Source organism: Cryptomeria japonica, unplaced genomic scaffold (assembly GCF_030272615.1).
Source record: "Cryptomeria japonica unplaced genomic scaffold, Sugi_1.0 HiC_scaffold_55, whole genome shotgun sequence".
Classification (NCBI taxonomy): Eukaryota; Viridiplantae; Streptophyta; class Pinopsida; order Cupressales; family Cupressaceae; genus Cryptomeria; species Cryptomeria japonica.
In genome coordinates this window covers 127501-148146 of record NW_026728877.1, presented here as the reverse complement: position 1 = coordinate 148146, position 20646 = coordinate 127501, and the positions used below count along the sequence as shown (strand labels likewise).

Below are 20646 nucleotides of genomic sequence, written 5' to 3'. Positions count from 1 at the left end.
GCGGCGTGCACGAAGCCGGACCCCGGTTTGCCCCGGGTGCGCACCTCGCGTGCACCTTGGTGCGCACACCTTGGCTGGGTTGCGCGGCCTGGTGGGCACCATGGTGCGCACCAAGGAGCGCTCCGAAGTGTGCTCCAAGGTGCGGCGTGCACGAAGTCCTAGCCCGGTTTGCCCCGGGTGCGCACCTTCGCCGCGGTGGGCACCATGGCGTGCACGAAGTCGGAGCCCGGTTTGCCCCGGGTGCGCACCTCGCGTGCACCTTCGCCGGGGTGGGCACCTCGGCTGGGTTGCGCGCCCTGGTGCGCACCAAGGAGCGCTCCGAAGTGTGCTCCAAGGTGCGGCGTGCACGAAGTCGGAGCCCGGTTTGCCCCGGGTGCGCACCTTCGCCGCGGTGGGCACCCTGGTGCGCACCATGGCGTGCACGAAGTCGGAGCCCGGTTTGCCCCGGGTGCGCACCTCGCGTGCACCTTCGGCGGGGTTGCGCGCCCTGGTGCGCACCAAGGAGCGCTCCGAAGTGTGCTCCAAGGTGCGGCGTGCACGAAGTCGGAGCCCGGTTTGCCCCGGGTGCGCACCTCGCGTGCACCTTCGGCGGGGTTGCGCGCCCTGGTGGGCACCATGGTGCGCACCAAGGAGCGCTCCGAAGTGTGCTCCAAGGTGCGGCGTGCACGAAGTCGGAGCCCGGTTTGCCCCGGGTGCGCACCTCGCGTGCACCTTCGCCGCGGTGGGCACCATGGCGTGCACGAAGTCGGAGCCCGGTTTGCCCCGGGTGCGCACCTCGCGTGCACCTTCGCCGGGGTGGGCACCTCGGCTGGGTTGCGCGCCCTGGTGCGCACCAAGGAGCGCTCCGAAGTGTGCTCCAAGGTGCGGCGTGCACGAAGTCGGAGCCCGGTTTGCCCCGGGTGCGCACCTCGCGTGCACCTTCGCCGCGGTGGGCACCATGGCGTGCACGAAGTCGGAGCCCGGTTTGCCCCGGGTGCGCACCCCGCGTGCACCTTCGCCGGGGTGGGCACCTCGGCTGGGTTGCGCGCCCTGGTGCGCACCAAGGAGCGCTCCGAAGTGTGCTCCAAGGTGCGGCGTGCACGAAGTCGGAGCCCGGTTTGCCCCGGGTGCGCACCTCGCGTGCACCTTCGCCGCGGTGGGCACCTTGGCTGGGTTGGGCACCATTGAGCGCTCCGAAGTGTGCTCCAAGGTGCGCACCATGGCCCTCCAAGGTGCGCAGCATGGCGTGCACGAAGTCGGAGCCCGGTTTGCCCCGGGTGCGCACCTCGCGTGCACCTTCGCCAGGGTGGGCACCTCGGTGCGCACACCTTCTCAATGTTTTCTTGCCTTTTCTGGAAATTGGTGAAGGCAGCGCATCAAAGGTGCGCACCTCGGTGTGCTCCGAGGTGCGAACCCGAGAGCGCTCCGAGGTGCCCACGAAGTCGAAAGTCGGGTTAATTGCATTGTTTTCCCCGGGTGCGCTCCGAGGTGCGCAACATCGGTGCGCACCAAGGAGGGCTCCGAAGTGTGCTCCAAGGTGCGCACGATTCGGAGCTCGGTTTGCCCGGGGTGCGCACACCTTGGCTGGGTTGCGCACCCTTTGTGCGCTCCAAGGTGCGCACGAAGTCGGAGCTCGGTTTGCCCCGGGTGCGCACCTTCGCCAGGGTGCGCACCTTGATGCGCACGCCTTGGCTGGGCTGCGCACCTTGGTGGGCGCCATGGTGCGCACCTTTCGTGCGCTCCAAGGTGCGCACGAAGTCGGAGCTCGGTTTGCCCCGGGTGCGCACCTTGGTGGGCGCCATGGTGCACTCCGAGGTGCCCAAGATTGGTGCGCACCAAGGAGCGCTCCGAAGTGCGCTCCAAGGTGCGCAGGTGCGCGCGAAGTCGAAAGTTGGGTTAATTGTCCGGTTTGCCTCGGGTGCGCACCTTGCGTGCACCTTCGCCAGGGTGGGCGCCTTGGTGCGCACACCTTGGCTGGGCTGCGCACCCGGGCGCGCACACCTTGGCACCCGCGTTTCCTTCATTTTAAATTTTTTTTTTTTACAATCTCTCAAGTGGGAAATTCTATAATCTCAACTTTTTTTGCCTTTTCAGGAAACTTTTGAATGGAGCGCATCATTGGTGCGCTCCGAAGTGTGCTCCAAGGTGCGCACCTCTGGTGTGCTCCAAAGCTCTCTCCAGCTGCGTGCACCTGCCCCGGCCGCGCACCCGGCCCCGCCCAGCTTCGCTCACCTGTCCCGGGCGTCTGGTGCGGAACCTTAGAGTAAGAAACATCACCGTGCACCTTGGCCAACGTGCGCGACTCGACCGAGCGCGCACTGGCCGAGGTGCACACCGATTTCACCTGGGTGCGCGCGCAGCACCTCGGGCGCACCGGGGTGCGCGCACAACGCCCGGGTTGCACCGTGGCCTGTGTGCTCGGGGCGCCTCGGGTGCGCGCTCGGTGTCGCCCCCCGCGCGCGCGGTAGTGCGGGCAGCGCACCCCGGCCCGGCCCGGCCCCGACGAGAACGCAAACGGGCAAAAGGTTTATTCAAATAGCATTGCGACGCCCGGCGAAAAACTAAGAAAGGGTGCAACACCGGGACTTCCCGGGAGGTCACCCATCCCAGTACTACTCCGGCCCAAGCGCGCTTAACTGCGGAGTTCTGATGGGATCCGGTGCACTAACGCTGGTATGATCGCACCCGTTATGAGCTTGTCGCAGTGTGTACTTAGCAAACCGCGACCCACGTGCGAATCCACCCCGGCCACCCACCCCCGTCGAGGTGCACACCCTCCCTCGCGAAGTGCGCCCCGTTCGCCAAGTGTGAGCCCTGCCCGGGTGCGCGCACCTTGCTAGGGCGTCGGGTGTGCACCCGGCCCGGCCTACGTGCGTGCACCTGGACGGGGCGTCGTGTGCGTGCAGTGTCCCGTCTGCAACGCGGTGCCCACACACCACCTCGGGCGCAACGACCTGCGCTCACATGTGGGCCGAGTGCACCTTGGTGCATGTTCGGGGCGCCTCGGGTGCACGCTCGATCTTGCCCCGGTGCACCAAGGCGCTCGGTTTGCCCCGGGTGCGCACTTGGTGCAAGGTGGGCACCCAAAATAGGGATCAAGCACCAAAACACAAGTTTCGGGATGCAAAATGGGACCCAAGGACCACAAATGTGTTCCAAGACCCATGATGGGTCCACGAGAACAAAAATGTGTTCCGAGACTTAATAAACAAATATTGGGTTTTAGGAGAAGAAACATGCTCTGATGCCCAAAACGAGAATCGACCCCGAAAAGGCCACAGGCCAAAAGTGGGATGCGAGACAAAAAAAAATGGGACCCGAGGACCAAAATTGGGTTCCCAGGTCGAAGACAGGGCAACCGGACAAGAAACGACCTCTAAGGCTCGAAATGAGTCCCGACGACTAAAACTTGACAAGAAGCACCCATCAGGCACCCAACTCGACACCCATGGGATGCCGACCCACCCGGGCTTCCACCTAGCACACCTTGGCACCCACCCACCCTCGCACCCAACCTCGCACCCAACTTAGCACCTTTGAACCCACATTGGCACTCACCCTGACCCTGGCACCTTGGAACCCACATTGGCACTCACCTTGACCCTGGCACCCACCTTTGCACTCACCTTGGGACCCACCCTGGCTCCCACCTCGGCACCCACCCAGACACCCACCTTGGTTCCTTGGCACCCACCTTGGATCCTTGGCACCCACCCCGACACCCACCTTGGCACGCAACTTGGCTACTTGCCACCCACCTTGGCTCCTTGACGCCCACCCCGACAACCACCCCGTGACCTACCCTGGCTAGGGTTGGTGCACACCCACCCTGGTGCCCACCTTGGCACCCACCCCATGACCCACCTTGGCACGCACCTTAGTACCCACCCCGTTACCCACCCTAGGACCCACCCCGTGACCCACCTTGGCCAGGGTGGGTGCCTTGGTGCGCACAACTTGCCTGGGCTGCACACCAGGGCGGGCTCAAGATGGCACCCGCGTTCCGTTTTTTTCACTATCTTTCAAAACGGAAATTTTAAAATCTCGTTTTTTTTTTTTTTTTGCCTTTTCTGGAAATTAGTGAAGGCAGCGCATCAAAGGTGCGCAATGCTGGTGCGAACCCGGGAGCGCTCCGATGTGTGCTCCAAGGTGCGGCGTGCACGAAGTCCGAGCCCGGCTTGCCCCGGGTGCGCACCTCGCGTGCACCTTCGCCGGGGTGAGCACCTTGGCTGGGTTGCGCGCCCTGGTGCGCACCAAGGAGCGCTCTGAAGTGTGCTCCAAGGTGCGGCGTGCACGAAGTCGGAGCTCGGTTTGCCCCGGGTGTGCACCTCGGGTGCGCACCTCGCGTGCACCTTCGCTGCGGTGGGCACCTTGGCTGGGTTGCGCGCCTTGGTGGGCACCATGCAGTGCACGAAGTCGGAGCCCGGTTTGCCCCGGGCGCGCACCTCTGCCAGGGTGGGCACCTTGGTGCGCACAACTTGCCTGGGCTGCGCACCAGGAAGGGCTCAAGATGGCACCCGCGTTCCGTTTTTTTCACTATCTTTCAGAACGGAAATTTTAAAATATCGTTTTTTTTTGCCTTTTCTGGAAATTAGTGAAGGCAGCGCATCAAAGGTGCGCAACGCTGGTGCGAACCTGGGAGCGCTCCGATGTGTGCTCCAAGGTGCGGCGTGCACGAAGTCGGAGCCCGGTTTGCCCCGGGTGCGCCCTGGTGGGCACCATGGTGCGCACCAAGGAGCGCTCCGAAGTGTGCTCCAAGGTGCGGCCTGCACGAAGTCGGAGCCCGGTTTGCCCCGGGCGTGCACCGCGGGTGGGCACCTTGGTGCGCATGCCTTGCCTGGGCTGCGCACCAGGGCGGGCTCAAGATGGCACCCGCGTTCCGTTTTTTTCACTATCTTTCAAAACGGAAATTTTAAAATCTCATTTTTTTTTGCCTTTTCTGGAAATTAGTGAAGGCAGCGCATCAAAGGTGCGCACCTCGCTGCCCACCACGGTGCGCAACGCCGGTGGGCACCCGGGAGTGCTTCGAAGTGTGCTCCAAGGTGCTGCGTGCACGTTGTCGGAGCCCGGTTTGCCCCGGGTGCGCACCTCGCGTGCACCTTCGTCGGGGTGGGCACCTTGGCTGGGTTTGCCCCGGCTGCGCTCCGAAGCGGGGTTATTGGAGCGCCGCCTCTTTTTTTGTCGGAGCGTTTGGTGGGGTTTCTCGCATTGGCTCTTCCCAGGCCCGGTTGCCACCCTGGCGCGCACGAAGTCGGAAGTAGGGTTAATTGCCCGGGTGCGCACCTTTGCCAGGGTGGGCACCTTACCTGGGCTGTGCACCAGGGCGGGCTCAAGATGGCACCCGCGTTCCGTTTTTTTCACTATCTTTCAAAACGGAAATTTTAAAATCTCCTCTTTTTTTTGCCTTTTCTGGAAATTAGTGAAGGCAGCGCATCAAAGGTGCGCACCTCGCTGCCCACCTTGGTGTGCTCTGAGGTGCGCACCCGGGAGCGCTACGAAGTGTGCTCCAAGGTGCGGCGTGCACGTTGTCGGAGCCCGGTTTGCCCCGGGTGCGCACCTCGCCTGCACCTTGGCCGGGGTGGGCACCCTGGCTGGGTTTGCCCAGGGTGCGCTCCGAAGCGGGGTTACTGGAGCGCCCCCTCTTTTTTTGTCAGAGCGTTTGGTGGGGTTTCTCGCATTGGCTCTTCCCAGGCCCGGTTGTTGGGTGCGCTCCCACCCTGGCGCGCGCGAAGTTGGAAGTTGGGTTAATTGCCCGGGCGCGCACCTTCGCCAGGGTGGGCACCTTGGTGCGCACACCTTGGCTGGGCTGCGCACCAGGGCGGGCTCAAGATGGCACCAGCATTCCCTTTTTCTCACTATCTTTCAAAACGGAAATTTTAAAATCTCGTTTTTTTTTGCCTTTTATGGAAATTAGTGAAGGCATCGCATCAAAGGTGCGCACCTCGCTGCCCACCTTGGTGTGCTCCGAGGTGCCCACCACGGTGCGCTCCGAGGTGCCCACCACGGTGCGCAACGCCGGTGCGAACCCGGGAGCGCCCCGATGTGTGCTCCAAGGTGCGGCGTGCACGAAGCCGGACCCCGGTTTGCCCCGGGTGCGCACCTCGCGTGCACCTTGGTGCGCACACCTTGGCTGGGTTGCGCGGCCTGGTGGGCACCATGGTGCGCACCAAGGAGCGCTCCAAAGTGTGCTCCAAGGTGCGGCGTGCACGAAGTCCTAGCCCGGTTTGCCCCGGGTGCGCACCTTCGCCGCGGTGGGCACCATGGCGTGCACGAAGTCGGAGCCCGGTTTGCCCCGGGTGCGCACCTCGCGTGCACCTTCGCCGGGGTGGGCACCTCGGCTGGGTTGCGCGCCCTGGTGCGCACCAAGGAGCGCTCCGAAGTGTGCTCCAAGGTGCGGCGTGCACGAAGTCGGAGCCCGGTTTGCCCCGGGTGCGCACCTTCGCCGCGGTGGGCACCCTGGTGCGCACCATGGCGTGCACGAAGTCGGAGCCCGGTTTGCCCCGGGTGCGCACCTCGCGTGCACCTTCGGCGGGGTTGCGCGCCCTGGTGCGCACCAAGGAGCGCTCCGAAGTGTGCTCCAAGGTGCGGCGTGCACGAAGTCGGAGCCCGGTTTGCCCCGGGTGCGCACCTCGCGTGCACCTTCGGCGGGGTTGCGCGCCCTGGTGGGCACCATGGTGCGCACCAAGGAGCGCTCCGAAGTGTGCTCCAAGGTGCGGCGTGCACGAAGTCGGAGCCCGGTTTGCCCCGGGTGCGCACCTCGCGTGCACCTTCGCCGCGGTGGGCACCATGGCGTGCACGAAGTCGGAGCCCGGTTTGCCCCGGGTGCGCACCTCGCGTGCACCTTCGCCGGGGTGGGCACCTCGGCTGGGTTGCGCGCCCTGGTGCGCACCAAGGAGCGCTCCGAAGTGTGCTCCAAGGTGCGGCGTGCACGAAGTCGGAGCCCGGTTTGCCCCGGGTGCGCACCTCGCGTGCACCTTCGCCGCGGTGGGCACCATGGCGTGCACGAAGTCGGAGCCCGGTTTGCCCCGGGTGCGCACCCCGCGTGCACCTTCGCCGGGGTGGGCACCTCGGCTGGGTTGCGCGCCCTGGTGCGCACCAAGGAGCGCTCCGAAGTGTGCTCCAAGGTGCGGCGTGCACGAAGTCGGAGCCCGGTTTGCCCCGGGTGCGCACCTCGCGTGCACCTTCGCCGCGGTGGGCACCTTGGCTGGGTTGGGCACCATTGAGCGCTCCGAAGTGTGCTCCAAGGTGCGCACCATGGCCCTCCAAGGTGCGCAGCATGGCGTGCACGAAGTCGGAGCCCGGTTTGCCCCGGGTGCGCACCTCGCGTGCACCTTCGCCAGGGTGGGCACCTCGGTGCGCACACCTTCTCAATGTTTTCTTGCCTTTTCTGGAAATTGGTGAAGGCAGCGCATCAAAGGTGCGCACCTCGGTGTGCTCCGAGGTGCGAACCCGAGAGCGCTCCGAGGTGCCCACGAAGTCGAAAGTCGGGTTAATTGCATTGTTTTCCCCGGGTGCGCTCCGAGGTGCGCAACATCGGTGCGCACCAAGGAGGGCTCCGAAGTGTGCTCCAAGGTGCGCACGATTCGGAGCTCGGTTTGCCCGGGGTGCGCACACCTTGGCTGGGTTGCGCACCCTTTGTGCGCTCCAAGGTGCGCACGAAGTCGGAGCTCGGTTTGCCCCGGGTGCGCACCTTCGCCAGGGTGCGCACCTTGATGCGCACGCCTTGGCTGGGCTGCGCACCTTGGTGGGCGCCATGGTGCGCACCTTTCGTGCGCTCCAAGGTGCGCACGAAGTCGGAGCTCGGTTTGCCCCGGGTGCGCACCTTGGTGGGCGCCATGGTGCACTCCGAGGTGCCCAAGATTGGTGCGCACCAAGGAGCGCTCCGAAGTGCGCTCCAAGGTGCGCAGGTGCGCGCGAAGTCGAAAGTTGGGTTAATTGTCCGGTTTGCCTCGGGTGCGCACCTTGCGTGCACCTTCGCCAGGGTGGGCGCCTTGGTGCGCACACCTTGGCTGGGCTGCGCACCCGGGCGCGCACACCTTGGCACCCGCGTTTCCTTCATTTTAAATTTTTTTTTTTTACAATCTCTCAAGTGGGAAATTCTATAATCTCAACTTTTTTTGCCTTTTCAGGAAACTTTTGAATGGAGCGCATCATTGGTGCGCTCCGAAGTGTGCTCCAAGGTGCGCACCTCTGGTGTGCTCCAAAGCTCTCTCCAGCTGCGTGCACCTGCCCCGGCCGCGCACCCGGCCCCGCCCAGCTTCGCTCACCTGTCCCGGGCGTCTGGTGCGGAACCTTAGAGTAAGAAACATCACCGTGCACCTTGGCCAACGTGCGCGACTCGACCGAGCGCGCACTGGCCGAGGTGCACACCGATTTCACCTGGGTGCGCGCGCAGCACCTCGGGCGCACCGGGGTGCGCGCACAACGCCCGGGTTGCACCGTGGCCTGTGTGCTCGGGGCGCCTCGGGTGCGCGCTCGGTGTCGCCCCCGCGCGCGCGGTAGTGCGGGCAGCGCACCCCGGCCCGGCCCGGCCCCGACGAGAACGCAAACGGGCAAAAGGTTTATTCAAATAGCATTGCGACGCCCGGCGAAAAACTAAGAAAGGGTGCAACACCGGGACTTCCCGGGAGGTCACCCATCCCAGTACTACTCCGGCCCAAGCGCGCTTAACTGCGGAGTTCTGATGGGATCCGGTGCACTAACGCTGGTATGATCGCACCCGTTATGAGCTTGTCGCAGTGTGTACTTAGCAAACCGCGACCCACGTGCGAATCCACCCCGGCCACCCACCCCCGTCGAGGTGCACACCCTCCCTCGCGAAGTGCGCCCCGTTCGCCAAGTGTGAGCCCTGCCCGGGTGCGCGCACCTTGCTAGGGCGTCGGGTGTGCACCCGGCCCGGCCTACGTGCGTGCACCTGGACGGGGCGTCGTGTGCGTGCAGTGTCCCGTCTGCAACGCGGTGCCCACACACCACCTCGGGCGCAACGACCTGCGCTCACATGTGGGCCGAGTGCACCTTGGTGCATGTTCGGGGCGCCTCGGGTGCACGCTCGATCTTGCCCCGGTGCACCAAGGCGCTCGGTTTGCCCCGGGTGCGCACTTGGTGCAAGGTGGGCACCCAAAATAGGGATCAAGCACCAAAACACAAGTTTCGGGATGCAAAATGGGACCCAAGGACCACAAATGCGTTCCAAGACCCATGATGGGTCCACGAGAACAAAAATGTGTTCCGAGACTTAATAAACAAATATTGGGTTTTAGGAGAAGAAACATGCTCTGATGCCCAAAACGAGAATCGACCCCGAAAAGGCCACAGGCCAAAAGTGGGATGCGAGACAAAAAAAAATGGGACCCGAGGACCAAAATTGGGTTCCCAGGTCGAAGACAGGGCAACCGGACAAGAAACGACCTCTAAGGCTCGAAATGAGTCCCGACGACTAAAACTTGACAAGAAGCACCCATCAGGCACCCAACTCGACACCCATGGGATGCCGACCCACCCGGGCTTCCACCTAGCACACCTTGGCACCCACCCACCCTCGCACCCAACCTCGCACCCAACTTAGCACCTTTGAACCCACATTGGCACTCACCCTGACCCTGGCACCTTGGAACCCACATTGGCACTCACCTTGACCCTGGCACCCACCTTTGCACTCACCTTGGGACCCACCCTGGCTCCCACCTCGGCACCCACCCAGACACCCACCTTGGTTCCTTGGCACCCACCTTGGATCCTTGGCACCCACCCCGACACCCACCTTGGCACGCAACTTGGCTACTTGCCACCCACCTTGGCTCCTTGACGCCCACCCCGACAACCACCCCGTGACCTACCCTGGCTAGGGTTGGTGCACACCCACCCTGGTGCCCACCTTGGCACCCACCCCATGACCCACCTTGGCACGCACCTTAGTACCCACCCTGTTACCCACCCTAGGACCCACCCCGTGACCCACCTTGGCCAGGGTGGGTGCACCCACCCTGGTGCCCACCTTGGCACCCACCCATCCTAGCACCCAGCCTGTGACCGGGCTTGGAACCCAACCTTGCACCCGTCTTGGCCAGTGTGGGTGCGCACCCATCCTGGCACCCACGTTGTGACACACCCTTTAACCCACGCACCCTAGCAGCCACGTTGGCACCCACCTTGGAACACAACCTAGCAACTTGGCACCCACCCCGTGACCCACCTTGGCATCCACCATAGCAGTCGCCCACTTGGCACCCACCTTGGAACCCAAGTTGGCACCCACCTCGGCACCCACCTTGACACTTGTGGACCCACCTTGCCACTCACCCTAGCATCGACCCATCCTAGCACCCACCCTGGCACCTTTGCACCCTAGCACTCACCCATCCTAGCACCTAACCTGTGACCCACCTTGACACTCACCCTCGCACCCACCTTGGAACCCAACCTAGCACCCACCCACCCTGACACCAACCCTAGCACCTACCCACCCTTGCACCCACCCTGTGACCCATCTTGGCACCCACCCATCCTACCACTCAACCTATCACCCACCTTCTCACCCACCTTGGCATCCACCTTAGCACCCACCCACACTGGCACCTTGGCACCCACCTCGGGCAAGGTGGGTGCACACCCACCCTGACACCCAATTTAGAACCAACCGAGCATGTTACCCACCTTGGCACCCACATTGCAGCCCACCCTAGTACCCACCCTATGACCCACATTGGCATCCACACCCTAGCACCCAGGCACCTCGACACCCGCCTTGACACGCACCCTAGCACTAAACCTGTGACCCACCTTGGAACTCACCCTAGAACCCACCCACCCTGTGAACCACCTTGGCATCCACCTTAGCACCCACCCACCTTGGCACCCACTCTAGCACTCACCCATCCTAACACCCAACTTGTTACCCACCTTGGCACCCGCCCTCGCGTCCACCTTGAAACCCACCCTAGCACCCACCCACGCAGGAGCCCACCTTGGCACCCAACCTAACACCCACGCATCCTGGCACCCAACTTGTGACCCACCTTGGAACCCACCCTAGTACCCACCTTTGAACCCACTATATCACCAACCCACCTTGGCACCCACCCTATGACCCTCTTTGGAATCCACCCTAGCACGCACCCACCCTGGCACCCACCATGGAGCGCACCCTAGCACCCACCCACCTCGGCACGCACCTCAACACCCACCTTGGTGTGCGCACTGCGCCAACCTCTCAAAGACCCTATGTGGTGCGCTCCAAAGTGTACACCTTTGGTGCGCTCCAAGGTGCGCACCTTTGGTGCACACCGAGGTGCACACCAAAGTGTGCACCGAGGTGAGCACCAAAGTGCACTCCAAGGTGCACACCAAGGCGTGCACCTTTGGTGCGGTCAATGCAAACGAATTCGGAAGTTGGGGTCGATGTCCTAATCGCTGCTGCAGACTACACGTATGAGAATCGGACAAATAGCTTTATATAGGGGAGGTGTTGCGTTTGATGGGTCGACTCCCCTGGTTGTGTGCACTGCACCAACTTCAAAGACCCTGTCTTGTTTAAGAAGTCAAAAGTTGGGGTGGATGTCCTAATCATTGCTGCAGTCTACGCATGTATGAGAATCAGACAAATAGCTTATATAGGGGAGGTGTTGCATTCGGTGGGTTGACTCCCCTGGTTGTGCGCACTGCGCCAACCTCAAAGACCCCGCATAGCAGAAGAAGTCGGAAGTCGGATTTTGGTGAGCACCAAGGCGTGCACCTTTGGTGCGGTCAACGCAGACGAATTCAGAAGTTGGGGTGGATGTCCTAATCGTTGTTGCAGGCTACACATGTATGAGAATCAGACAAATAGCTTATATAGGGGAGGTGTTGGGTTTGATGGGTCAACTCCCTTGGTTGTGCGCATTACGCCAACCTCAAAGACCTTGTTTTCGTTAAGAAGTCAAAAGTTGGGGTCAATGTCCTAATGGCTCCTGTAGGCTACACATGTATGAGAATCGGACAAATAGCTTATATAGGGGAGGTGTTGGGTTTGATGGGTCGACTCCCCTGGTTGTGCGCATTACGTCAACCTCAAAGACCTTGTTTTCGTTAAGAAGTCAAAAGTTGGGGTCGATGTCCTAATTGCTCCTGTAGACTACACATGTATGAGAATCAGACAAATAGCTTATATAGGGGAGGTGTTGGGTTTGATGGGTTGACTCCCCTAGTTGTTCGCATTACACCAACCTCAAAGACCTTGTTTTCGTTTAGAAGCCGAAAGTTGGGGTCGATGTCCTAATTGCTCCTGCAGGCTACGCATGTATGAGAATCAGACAAATAGCTTATATAGGGGAGGTGTTGGGTTTGATGGGTCGACTCCCCTGGTTGTGCGCATTGCGCCAACCTCAAAGACCCTGCATTGCGGATGAAGTCGAAAGTCAGAGTTTGGTGTGCTACAAGGTGTGGTCGAAGGTGCTCACCTAGGTGTGCACCTTTGGAGCGCAGGAAAAGTGCCCTCCAAAAGTGCGCACCTTTGGAGTGCACAAAAGTGCCCTCCAAAAGTGCGCACCTTTGGAGCGCACAAAAGTGCCCTCCAAAAAGTGCCCTCCAAAAGTGCGCACCTTTGGAGCGCACAAAAGTGCCCTCCAAAAAGTGCCCTCCAAAAGTGCGCACCTTTGGAGTGCAGAAAAGTGCCCTCCAAAAAGTGCCCTCCAAAAGTGTGCACCTTTGGAGTGCACAAAAGTGCCCTCCAAAAGTGCGCACCTTTGGAGCGCAGAAAAGTGCCCTCCAAAAAGTGCCCTCCAAAAGTGCGCACCTTTGGAGCGCAGAAAAGTGCCCTCCAAAAAGTGCCCTCCAAAAGTGCGCACCTTTGGAGCGCAGAAAAGTGCCCTCCAAAAAGTGCCCTCCAAAAGTGCGCACCTTTGGAGCGCAGAAAAGTGCCCTCCAAAAAGTGCCCTCCAAAAGTGCGCACCTTTGGAGCGCACAAAAGTGCCCTCCAAAAAGTGCCCTCCAAAAGTGCGCACCTTTGGAGCGCACAAAAGTGCCCTCCAAAAGTGCGCACCTTTGGAGCGCACAAAAGTGCCCTCCAAAAGTGCGCACTTTTGGTGCGCACCAAGGCGCTGGTTCGGTCGTTGCAGGCGAGTTCGGAAGTTGGGGTCGATGTCCTGAGCGGAGGTGCAAACTACACAGGTGTCGGAATCGGACAAATAGCTTATATAGGGGAGGTGTATGCTTCGATGGGTCGACTCCCCAGGTTGAGCGCACCGCGCCAACCTCAAAGACCCTACGGTATGGATGAAGTCGGAAGTTGGGTCCGATGACCGATTCGATTAGTAGGTATGCTCATGAGGTCGGAATTTGGGTCCGATGACCTGCCATGTGCAGGAAGGCGAATGTTGGCACTGTGCGTTGCAAGGTGCACACCAAGGTGCTGGTGCGGTCTTTTTAGTCGAGTTCAGAAGTTGGGGTCGATGTCCTGATCGGAGGTGCAAGCTACACAGGTGTGGGAATCGGACAAATAGCTTATATAGGGGAGGTGTATGCTTCGTTGGGTCGACTCCCCGGGTTGAGCGCACCGCGCCAACCTCAAAGACCCTACGGTATGGATGAAGTCGGAAGTTGGGTCCGATGACCGATTCGATATGTAGGCATACTCGCGAGGTCGGAATTTGGGTCCGATGACCTGCCATGTGCAGGAAGGCGAATGTTGGCACTGTGCGTTGCAAGGTGCGCACCAAGGCGCTGGTTCGGTCGTTGCAGGCGAGTTCGGAAGTTGGGGTCGATGTCCTGATCGGAGGTGCAAACTACACAGGTGTGGGAATCGGACAAATAGCTTATATAGGGGAGGTGTATGCTTCGTTGGGTCGACTCCCCGGGTTGAGCGCACCGCGCCAACCTCAAAGACCCTACGGTATGGATGAAGTCGGAAGTTGTGTCCGATGACCGATTCGATATGTAGGCATACTCGCGAGGTCGGAATTTGGGTCCGATGACCTGCCATGTGCAGGAAGGCGAATGTTGGGACTGTGCGTCGCAAGGTGCGCACCAAGGCGCTGGTGCCGTCGTTGCAGTCGAGTTCGGAAGTTGGGGTCGATGTCCTGGTCAGAGGTGCAAACTACACAGGTGTGGGAATCGGACAAATAGCTTATATAGGGGAGGTGTATGCTTCGATGGGTCGACTCCCCGGGTTGAGCGCACCGCGCCAACCTCAAAGACCCTACAGTATGGATGAAGTCGGAAGTTGGGTCCGATGACCGATTCGATACGTAGGCATATTGGCGAGGTCTGAATTTGTGTCCGATGACCTGCCATGCGCAGGAAGGCGGAATTTGGGTCCGATGACCGAGTTGATGGCGTGCCATGCGCAGAAAGGCGGAATTTGGGTCCGATGACCGAGTTGATGTTGATGGCCCGCCATGCACAGGAAGGCGGAATTTGGGTCCGATGACCGATTTGAAGGCGTGCCATGCGCAGAAAGGCGGAGTTTGGGTCCGATGACCGAGTTGATATTGATGGCCCGCCATGCGCAGGAAGGCGGAATTTGGGTCCGATGACCTGACATACGCATGGAGTCCGACTCGGGGGCCGATGTTCGATTCGATGACTTGCATTGTGGGTAAAGTCGGAAGTTGTGGTCTTTGACCCGATTCGATGACCAGACTTCGGCTGCTTGAGAATCGGACAAATAACTTATATAGGGGAGGTAGTGTTCTCGAGCATCCTCCCCCCGTGCCCGTTTATGTCGATTGATGCTGGTGCTCGACTGGTTGGAGCGCTCGGATGCAAAAATCTTGCACCAGGATTTATCGATTGTGATGGACACGGCAAGTCTCCTGATTGCTATGCAGGAGCTCATCGTGAATCTCTATGCGGCCTTGGTATGGACTCGACCTGCGGAATGGTTCGGCAATGGTAGTCGCTCCAACACGTCCTTGCAATGGCCACAGAGGTGATTCGACTAGAGCTCCAGTCTAGCTTTTGGGTTGCTTGGCGGACTGGTATAGCCGCGATCGAGTTCCGGCCATGAACGTTTTAGATAGCTCTTGGGCTTTCTGGGACGGAAGTCGGAAGTTTGGGCTGTTGTCCGATTTGATGACCATTCTTCGGATGTGTGAGAATCGGACAAATAACTTATATAGGGGACTGTGTTGTCTCACGCAGCCCCCTCCGTGCCCCTCTATCTCGACCGATGTTGGTGCTTGAAAGGGTTGGGATCGCTCGGATTTATAAACGTGCACCACCATTTGTCGAGTGTGAGGGACGCGGCAGGTCTCCTAAATGCTATACGGGCGCTCTCTGAGAATCTCTATCCGGCCTCGACACAGACTAGTCTTGCTGAATGGTTTGGCACTGGTAGTCGATCCAACACGTCGTTGTTGTGGCCGCCTAGGCGATTCGATTCGAGCCCCCGTCTAGCTTTTGGGTTGCTTGGCGGATTTTGCCCTATCCGCAAGTGAGCTCGGTCCCTAAACGTTCGAGAAACCCGATTGCTATGCGCCGACTCTCTTTCTTGCGAGCCTCCATCTAGCTTTTGGGTCTCTACGGAACGGAAGTCGGAATCTGGGACCGTTGTTTGATTCGACGAGGCAGACTACGGTTGTGCGAGAATCGGACAAATAACTTATATAGGGGAGGTGTTGACTGGAGCATTCTCCCCCGTGCCCCTCTAACTCGACCAATGCTGGCGCTCGAACGGTGGTAGCGCTCGGATTTTCGTTGAGCGCCAGCATTGGTCGATTTAGAGGGGCATGCGAGATTCCCGAATGCTATGCGAGGGCTCTAACGGAAATGTCTATTGGTTTCGGTATGGATGCAATTGCGAGTGGTTCGGCAAAGGTAGTCGTTCCGATGCGTCCATGTCGTGGCCAAATCGATAATTCGATTTGAGCCCTCGTATAGCATTTGGGTCTCTCGATGTGATTCCGCATTCCAGTCCCTTTGGGCACTGCTTGAGCTGCATCCCAGGGGGTTCCCTTCCCAATAATCTGCCTCGCAACCCGATTGCTATGCGGTGAGGCTCCTCGGCCGCCTCGGAACTATCTGTGTATCAGACGCATCGCGGGATAAGGGGTTGGCAACGGTAGTCGCCCCAAGCGCGTCCGATGCTTGGACCATTCCGAGGCGGCCCTGAAGCCTCTTCCGTCTAGCCGTTGGGTCCTTCTCGCCGCATCCCTTGCCTCGCACCCCGATTGCTATGCGGTGAGGCTCCTCGGCCGCCTTGGAACTATCTGTGTATCAGACGCATCGCGGGATAAGGGGTTGTCACTGGTAGTCGCCCCAAGCGCGTCCGATGCTTGGACCATTCCGAGGCGGCCCTGAAGCCTCTTCCGTCTAGCCGTTGGGTCCTTCTCGCCGCATCCCTCGACTCGCACCCCGATTGCTATGCGGTGAGGCTCCTCGGCCGCCTTGGAACTATCTGTGTATCGGACGCGTCGCGGGATAAGGGGTTGTCACTGGTAGTCGCCCCAAGCGCGTCCGATGCTTGGACCATTCCGAGGCGGCCCTGAAGCCTCTTCCGTCTAGCCGTTGGGTCCTTCTCGCCGCATCCCTCGCCTCGCACCCCGATTGCTATGCGGTGAGGCTCCTCGGCCGCCTTGGAACTATCTGTGTATCGGACGCGTCGCGGGATAAGGGGTTGTCACTGGTAGTCGCCCCAAGCGCGTGCGATGCATGGACCATTCCCAGGCGGCCCTGAAGCCTCTTCCGTCTAGCCGTTGGGTCCTTCTCGCCGCATCCCTCGCCTCGCACCCCGATTGCTATGCGGTGAGGCTCCTCGGCCGCCTTGGAACTATCTGTGTATCGGACGCGTCGCGGGATAAGGGGTTGTCACTGGTAGTCGCCCCAAGCGCGTCCGATGCTTGGACCATTCCGAGGCGGCCCTGAAGCCTCTTCCGTCTAGCCGTTGGGTCCTTCTCGCCGCATCCCTCGCCTCGCACCCCGATTGCTATGCGGTGAGGCTCCTCGGCCGCCTTGGAACTATCTGTGTATCGGACGCGTCGCGGGATAAGGGGTTGTCACTGGTAGTCGCCCCAAGCGCGTCCGATGCTTGGACCATTCCGAGGCGGCCCTGAAGCCTCTTCCGTCTAGCCGTTGGGTCCTTCTCGCCGCATCCCTCGCCTCGCACCCCGATTGCTATGCGGTGAGGCTCCTCGGCCGCCTTGGAACTATCTGTGTATCGGACGCGTCGCGGGATAAGGGGTTGTCACTGGTAGTCGCCCCAAGCGCGTCCGATGCTTGGACCATTCCGAGGCGGCCCTGAAGCCTCTTCCGTCTAGCCGTTGGGTCCTTCTCGCCGCATCCCTCGCCTCGCACCCCGATTGCTATGCGGTGAGGCTCCTCGGCCGCCTTGGAACTATCTGTGTATCGGACGCATCGCGGGATAAGGGGTTGTCACTGGTAGTCGCCCCAAGCGCGTCCGATGCTTGGACCATTCCGAGGCGGCCCTGAAGCCTCTTCCGTCTAGCCGTTGGGTCCTTCTCGCCGCATCCCTCGCCTCGCACCCCGATTGCTATGCGGTGAGGCTCCTCGGCCGCCTTGGAACTATCTGTGTATCGGACGCGTCGCGGGATAAGGGGTTGTCACTGGTAGTCGCCCCAAGCGCGTCCGATGCTTGGACCATTCCGAGGCGGCCCTGAAGCCTCTTCCGTCTAGCCGTTGGGTCCTTCTCGCCGCATCCCTCGCCTCGCACCCCGATTGCTATGCGGTGAGGCTCCTCGGCCGCCTTGGAACTATCTGTGTATCGGACGCGTCGCGGGATAAGGGGTTGTCACTGGTAGTCGCCCCAAGCGCGTCCGATGCTTGGACCATTCCGAGGCGGACCTGAAGCCTCTTCCGTCTAGCCGTTGGGTCCTTCTCGCCGCATCCCTCGCCTCGCACCCCGATTGCTATGCGGTGAGGCTCCTCGGCCGCCTTGGAACTATCTGTGTATCGGACGCGTCGCGGGATAAGGGGTTGTCACTGGTAGTCGCCCCAAGCGCGTCCGATGCTTGGACCATTCCGAGGCGGCCCTGAAGCCTCTTCCGTCTAGCCGTTGGGTCCTTCTTGCCGCATCCCTCGCCTCGCACCCCGATTGCTATGCGGTGAGGCTCCTCGGCCGCCTTGGAACTATCTGTGTATCGGACGCGTCGCGGGATAAGGGGTTGTCACTGGTAGTCGCCCCAAGCGCGTCCGATGCTTGGACCATTCCGAGGCGGCCCTGAAGCCTCTTCCGTCTAGCCGTTGGGTCCTTCTCGCCGCATCCCTCGCCTCGCACCCCGATTGCTATGCGGTGAGGCTCCTCGGCCGCCTTGGAACTATCTGTGTATCGGACGCATCGCGGGATAAGGGGTTGTCACTGGTAGTCGCCCCAAGCGCGTCCGATGCTTGGACCATTCCGAGGCGGCCCTGAAGCCTCTTCCGTCTAGCCGTTGGGTCCTTCTCGCCGCATCCCTCGCCTCGCACCCCGATTGCTATGCGGTGAGGCTCCTCGGCCGCCTTGGAACTATCTGTGTATCGGACGCGTCGCGGGATAAGGGGTTGTCACTGGTAGTCGCCCCAAGCGCGTCCGATGCTTGGACCATTCCGAGGCGGACCTGAAGCCTCTTCCGTCTAGCCGTTGGGTCCTTCTCGCCGCATCCCTCGCCTCGCACCCCGATTGCTATGCGGTGAGGCTCCTCGGCCGCCTTGGAACTATCTGTGTATCGGACGCGTCGCGGGATAAGGGGTTGTCACTGGTAGTCGCCCCAAGCGCGTCCGATGCTTGGACCATTCCGAGGCGGCCCTGAAGCCTCTTCCGTCTAGCCGTTGGGTCCTTCTCGCCGCATCCCTCGCCTCGCACCCCGATTGCTATGCGGTGAGGCTCCTCGGCCGCCTTGGAACTATCTGTGTATCGGACGCGTCGCGGGATAAGGGGTTGTCACTGGTAGTCGCCCCAAGCGCGTCCGATGCTTGGACCATTCCGAGGCGGACCTGAAGCCTCTTCCCTCTAGCCGTTGGGGCTTTCTCGCCGCATCCCTCGCCTCGCACCCCGATTGCTATTCGGTGAGGCTCCTCGGCCGCCTTGGAACTATCTGTGTATCGGACGCGTCGCGGGATAAGGGGTTGGCAGTGGTAGTCGCCCCAAGCGCGTCCGATGCTTGGACCATTCCGAGGCGGCCCTGCAGCCTCTTCCGTCTAGCCGTTGGGGCCATCTCGCTGCATCCCCCACCTCGCACCACGATTGCTATGCGGTGAGGCTCCTTGGCCGCCTCGGAACTATCTGTGTATCGGACGCATCGCGGGATAAGGGGTTGTCACTGGTAGTCGCCCCAAGCGCGTCCGATGCTTGGACTATTCCGAGGCGGCCCTGCAGCCTCTTCCGTCTAGCCGTTGGGGCCATCTCGCCGCATCCCCCAGCTCCTCGGCCGCCTCGGAACTATCTGTGTATCGGACGCATCGCGGGATAAGGGGTTGGCAGTGGTAGTCGCCCCAAGCGCGTTCGATGCTTGGACTATTCCGAGGCGGCCCCGCAGCCTCTTCCGTCTACCCTTTGGGGCCATCTCGCCGCATCCCTCGCCTCGCACCCCGATTGCTATGCGGTGAGGCTCCTCGGCCGCCTGGGAACTATCTTCGTATCGGATGCATCGCGGGATAAGGGGTTGTCACTGGTAGTCGCCCCAAGCGCGTCCGATGCTTGGACTATTCCGAGGCGGCCCTGTGGCCTCTTCCGTCTAGCCGTTGGGGCCATCTCGCCGCATCCCTCACCTCGCACCCCCATTGCTATGCGGTGAGGCTCCTCGGCCGCCTTGGAACTGTCTTCGTATCGGAAGCATCGCGGGATAAGGGGTTGTCACTGGTAGTCGCCCCAAGCGCGTCCGATGCTTGGACTATTCCGAGGCGGCCCTGCAGCCTCTTCCGTCTAGCCGTTGGGGCCATCTCGCCGCATCCCCCACCTCGCACCCGGATTGCTATGCGGTGAGGCTCCTCGGCCGCCTTGGAACTATCTTCGTATCGGACGCATCGCGGGATAAGGGGTTGTCACTGGTAGTCGCCCCAAGCGCGTCCGATGCTTGGACTATTCCGACGCGGCCCTGTGGCCTCTTCCGTCTAGCCGTTGGGGCCATCTCGCCGCATCCCCCACCTCGCACCCCGATTGCTATGCGGTGAGGCTCCTCGGCCGCCTTGGAACCATCTTCGTATCGGACGCATCGCGGGATGAGGGGTTGTCACTGGTAGTCGCCCCAAGCGCGTCCGATGCTTGGACCATTCCGAGGCGGCCCTGAAGCCTCTTCCGTCTAGCCGTTGGGGCCTTCCCGCCCCATCCCTCGCCTCGCACCCCCGATTGCTATGCGGTGAGGCTCCTCGGCCGCCTTGGAACCATCTGTGTATCGGACGCATCGCGGGATAAGGGGTTGGCACTGGTAGTCGCCCCAAGCGCGTCCGATGCTTGGAGCATTCCGAGGTGGCCCTGAAGCCTCTTCCGTCTAGCCGTTGGGGCCTTCCCGCCCCATCCCTCGCCTCGCACCCCGATTGATATGCGGTGAGGCTCCTCGGCCGCCTTGGAACTATCTGTGTATCGGACGCATCGCGGGATAAGGGGTTGGCACTGGTAGTCGTCCCAATCGCGTCCGATGCTTGGACCATTCCGAGGCGGCCCTGCAGCCTCTTCCGTTTAGCCGTCGGGGCCTTCCCGCCGCATCCCTCGCCTCGCATCCCGATTCCTATGCGGTGAGTCTTCTCGGCCGCCGCGGAACTATA

General features: G+C 61.3%; 2 non-coding genes across 2 annotated transcripts; both read right to left on the bottom strand.

The window, feature by feature from the left end:
* Positions 1 to 2547: 2547 nt before the first annotated feature.
* LOC131863073 (5S ribosomal RNA) lies at positions 2548 to 2666 on the bottom strand. The gene has a single exon (XR_009362008.1). It is a non-coding gene; the product is annotated as a 5S ribosomal RNA (ribosomal RNA).
* A 5915-nt stretch (positions 2667 to 8581) lies between these two features.
* Positions 8582 to 8700, bottom strand: LOC131863072 (5S ribosomal RNA). The gene has a single exon (XR_009362007.1). It is a non-coding gene; the product is annotated as a 5S ribosomal RNA (ribosomal RNA).
* Between the last annotated feature and the right edge of the window lie 11946 nt (positions 8701 to 20646).